Raw genomic sequence first — 5,459 nt, 5'->3', positions numbered from 1 at the left:
CCATTGTAAGTTACTTTTTTCTCTTCACAGTTAATACAGTACAGAAAATTGCATTGGACCATGTGTATTCTTCTACATTGAACCCTGACTCAGTTCTTTTAGCATTTATTTATATTTCCACTTGAGTTAATTATTGTAAGAATAGCAGGTACATGGAAATGTTCTTTCATCATTTCATCTGCATTTATTAGGTAGCATTCTGTTGTAAAGGGGAATTTTTTCACTTGTTTGTTCAGGTACTTGTTCAGCATAGAGTCCTTTTCTGTTTAACAGAAGAGAATCTCCTTCTCATGCATTATGCTGCTTCCCTTGTTCGCTGAGAGGCCCATAGAAGCCATTCTGGATGTCTTCTGAGCCCTTTGCCATGCTCCCATCACCCTGCACTCCTCAATCCAGCAGAGCAGGGCCTTTCTGCTCATCGTGCTCTCATGAAATCTGACCACTGATTTGTTAAACATCTACTGATTATAAAATTCCTCAGCTCTTAGCCATGGTTTCCACTCAATATTGTAAAAGCTGGGTGTAACTCCACTGGGACTCTTGTTGGTGCTAGTCATCAAATTCTGGAATGTCATCATAGGAGTCACCCCGGTAGCCTTTGGATACATAGTAGGCAATGCGCAGGTGGTAAAATCCTGGCAGGCACACCAGAATGTCAATGATGAGGACAGGAACAGCCTGGTCTGCCCCCCATTTGCTGATGTAGCCGGACAACTGGAGGGAACCTATGATAATAAGAAAGGCACTAATCAAAAACAGCACAATTGCACGTGCAGTGGCCTTGTAGATGATCTTAGCAGGGCTTTTCTTAAACTGAAGGACAATATAGCCATCATCTGTGCTGGTGAGCCTTGAGTATTTTACTTTACTACTAGGGATTCCAGTATCCATGTTGGTTCAGGAGAGCATCATAACACACTGATGCAGCAAGTCTCTCTGGCTCACCCGAAATCCTGAAAATAGTGCCATTTTCCAGACTGTGTAGTTTCCTAAGCAAGTCAGATAACTGCAAATGTAGTTCAGTGGTACAGCACCAGCTTAGCTTTAAACTCAAACTCCTTGGTGCTATTATTCCGATAGTCTTCAGACATCGCCACCGAGAGAAATATGAACCAACTTGAAGTCAGGTGTAAAATAAAACCGGTTCTGGGGAGAGGCCAAGCATGCACTGGCCACACCCAAGGGCAGAGGGGTTGCCATGGGCTTAGCACAGGTTCAAAGAGGGCTCACCCTCCCTGGCCACCCCAGCAGGACTCACCACAGGACCATGCCTCGCTGATCACTTGCAGGATGCTAAGCCGCTGAGAACTACAGGGAGCCCTATTGCTGCCTAGCACTAATGCTGCCTAGCACCCCCAGTCTAAATGTCACCCAAAACCCAAGCAAGCTCTATTTAGGGTTTTAACTACTTTTTTAAACATCAGATTTTAAAACTTTCAGCATAGAGATCTATGCTCTTGTTTGGGTTTTATCCATTTACTTGTTCCTCCATCTAGCCCCCCTTTGCAACAGTCTCATTGAGTCCTTAAATATACCTATAATCAAATGTCATCCTCCTGCCTCAACTTCCCAGGGTGCTGAGGTTACAGGCATGCACAACCATAACCAGCTCCACATGTTTTTGTGAAATTACATATAAGCATCTTATTTTTCTGATATTATGTTTTTAATTGTAATTTTCACAGTTCTTTAATATGTCAAAATGTGTTTGCTTTTTATGTTGTCCTTGAACCAACTGACCAATTCTAGGAGGTTTTGGAGATCTTTTGTTCTTTTCTTTGTAAACAATACTGCTTATGAACTTGAACTGTTTACCTTCTTCCTTTCTAATCTGTATATCATTTCCTTTTTTTACTTACTGTAGTTGTATCGAATTTCTGCTAAGCAGGAGAACAGAGAGCAGATCTCCTTGATTTCTTTCAGGCTATAGCATTCAGCCTTTTAATTTCTACTATGATGTTAGCAATTTTCTGTAGATGTTCTATAGCAAGTTGTATTGTTTCCTCTTTATTCTTAACAAGTTTTTGTCATGAATGAGTGTTTGATTCTATCAAATGTATTTTCTTCTTCACTCTGTTTTGTTTTCGGCAGAACCAGGGATTGAACTCAGGCCCTTGCACTTGCCAGGGAATTCTACTGAACCATCTCCCTGGCGCCTGTATTTTCTGTTTTGATCATGATTTTTCTTCTTTAGCTTCTTAATATGGCAGACTATAGTGGTGTAATTTTGAATATTGAGTCAGCTTTATATACTCATAGTAACCCTTATTTCATAATAGTGTATAAATATTTTTGTGCATTGCTGCAGTTGATTTTCTAATATTTTATTCAGAATTTATTTTTCTTTTTTGCCTAAATTCAAGAGGGACATCGAGCTGTGGTTGCCTTTTTTTGTACTATCTTTATCTGCTTTTATAATTTATACTAGCCTTTTAAAATTTGTTGGAGAAAAAGGTGTGTGGGATTGTTGCTCTTATTCTCCAGTGCAGCATAAGCCTAGAAACTTCTTTTACAGGAGCTTTGTTTCTGTCAACTTAATTTCTTTGAATTTTATAGGATGCTTCAGCTTAGCTCATTCATTTTGGTAAGTCTTAGGAGTTTGCAGTGTTCAGGGAGTTCAAGTTTTTAAGTTATGACATTGATGAGCATCAAGTTGTTCTTAATAGTTTCTTATTATTCTTTAAATGGATGCCAGATTTGTAATGATAGTTTGTCTCATTCCTTATCTTTTTTATTATTTTGTCAGTATTTCTAGGAATTTGTCAATTTCGTTATTCAATACAAACAACTTTTTATTTTACTGACATTCACTATTTTGTTTTCCCATTTTTCATTTCCTTGACTTGTTCTCTAATTTTTATCTTTCAGTGCTTGGTTTGTATTTTTTTTTTTTTTATTTTCTAGTGAAGTCGGTTGGATTTTGGTTTTGAGACTTTCCCCTCTTCTCTAAACCTTTAAGTTAGAAATTTCCTTCTTTACTTGCTTTTCCTTCTGATACTGTCTGATGGGAGAAGAGTCCACCTCCTGATGAACTACCATGGGTCACCTCTGAAACATTGGAAGAGGATATGATAAACAGCATTGCTGTTTTGTTTTGTTTTATATTTAGTACAGGGTCTAAAGTGTCTCACTATGTATATTGGACTCATAGTGATTCTCTTGTTTTCAGCCTCCCAAGCACTGGAATTACAGGCATATGCCACCATGCACAGTCTCACTCATCGTCTCTGCATGCCTGAGAGACATGCTGGGAATCAAACCGCAGTCATTGGGTCTGCCTAAACAAGCACTTCATCATTGATTTTTGGTTCGATTACAAGGGGCTAAATTATCAGAATTACCTTTGATTGTGAAGTAATTTTTCTTCAGTCCTTCAGTAAGAAAGAATAGAATAGGCATTTCTTCTAGCTTGCCTAGATTGAAGACTTCTACAGTACCTCACTTAAAATGTATGGGGAGCAATGTCGAATCCCAGGAAAGCCACACACCTACTGTTCCCCGGTTCTGAGATCCCCCAGACAGTCCCTCTTTTTGTCCATTCTGTTGTGTCCAGAGTTTTTTTACTTGTACAAAGTGCAGTGTGGGAAGAATAGACCTATTTTTTCTTGAGAAAACTAGAAATCTGATAATTGGCTTTTTTTGTGATTACTGAGGAAAGGAGAGTAGAAGGAAGAGAGGGAGGGAGAAATTCCACTAACTTTGTTTTATGAAAAAAGTAAAACTTCATTACCAAGCAATAAGAGAATAAGAATAGTTAATATACTGTATATCATAATATTCAAAGCAGTTTCTCACAGTATAAGATATAAATCTAGAAGAGTCTTAAAAAAAGAAACATAACGTAATAATTTCTTTTCAACTAAGATAAACTCATAGGCTGAATAAAACAAATTAGTATAAATATTGAAATATTTTTAAAAGAAAAACATATACAGTTTGGGGAAGTCCATTATAATTTCTTTCTAATTCATATTTATCTTTATATTTTGAGTTCATGTGTGTGTGTGTTTGTGTGTGTGTGTGTGTGTGTGCGCGCACGCGTGCACGCAGTGTTTCTAACAGAGAAATGTTGTGATATGTGGGCTGGGCTTGTATATATGACTTATCTCACATGTGAAATTGAATCCGTTTACATCTGAGTGTGTCAAGTTGATTGTTCTGGTAATGTTACAGGGACTGTGTTGAAGTGGATTGGTCATATGGGCCATCTTTGTCTTGTTCCTGATTTTTAGAAGAGAGGTCAGCTTCTCTCCATTTAATATGTTAGGAGTAGGTTGGTTTGTAGCATGTTGAATAGACCTTCTATACCTATTTTCTTTGGAGATTATTTTCCCCATAATTTTATTGACAAACAAATAGCAATGAGACAGTTTCAAATTAAATTGGTAGGACAGTTTCAATAATAAACACATTACATGCATTCTTCCTAGTTTTTAATTGCTGTACAAGATGTGGTCATGATATCCTATTTACAAACACCATTAGAACAAATCACTCTATTCATCATGAGAATATAGCCATATATCTATCCTAACCACTTTGAATACACAGATACAAAATGGACATTCATCTGTACCCCTTTTTTGTGAAGTTCCATTGTTTGAATATTATAAGTGTGTAAACTCAGCAAAGTATTCTAAAACACTCCAGTAGCCCATAATAGTATTTTGTCTTCCGCTTAACTGGCAATTTCAGAAATTGTTGACCTGAGTCCCCTATAGCTCAACGTAACAGCATGGCTTTACTTCTTATATTTTGTGTTTATACTTTTCTGCTGGATGGTTAAGACCAAGGTAAAGCAGCACCTATGCAACAAGAGTGTTAGCTTTTGCGTCTGATAAGGTCAGTGAAATCCACTTAGGATTTATCCTGACATCCTGTGCTTAAGATTGTAGAACCTTTGTCATTGACAGCCATATGGATGAGCCATAGCCATTGCTTGGCCAATATGCTCTCTGTGAAAGCCTGAGAGAATGTTTTCACTCCATGTGACTCCCGTGAGCCGCACTTTACATCATCGATCACTTTCCTCTTTGGCCCCATAAACTCCATGATCAGAAAATTTGGGATACTGCGGAGTTACATGACGTTACAGTACAAGTTCTCATATGTCCTGAGTCTTAATTGACCTTGGAAGGCTAGGGCCAAAATGTTGGCTTTCCTGGTAGCGCTCCTTTTTTTCTAATTTTGTTCTGCAAACTTAGGTTCTTAACCATCCAGATGACGATCTTATTGTTATTGCCATACAACTTAGGCTGTGAAGCTTAACCTCACTATCTGTCAACATATTAAACATGTTAGGCATAATATGGAACAGGTATTTTTCGTCAAGTATTGATATATGAAACTTTAAGTCCCTACAGAATATGATAAAAACATTTAAAAATTAGAATGTATTTTAAAAATAGGCATAAAGAATTATATACTTCTTATGTTTACACATAAGTCCAAAAATCTCA

At 37.4% G+C, this 5,459-nt stretch overlaps 1 pseudogene; it reads right to left on the bottom strand.

The window, feature by feature from the left end:
• Nucleotides 1-549: 549 nt before the first annotated feature.
• Nucleotides 550-912, bottom strand: LOC101560477 (annotated as a pseudogene).
• Nucleotides 913-5,459: the final 4,547 nt, after the last annotated feature.

This window comes from Octodon degus, unplaced genomic scaffold (genome assembly GCF_000260255.1).
Source record: "Octodon degus isolate 3935 unplaced genomic scaffold, OctDeg1.0 scaffold00503, whole genome shotgun sequence".
NCBI classification, from domain to species: domain Eukaryota; kingdom Metazoa; phylum Chordata; class Mammalia; order Rodentia; family Octodontidae; genus Octodon; species Octodon degus.
This window is presented reverse-complemented; position numbering and strand designations above follow the sequence as displayed.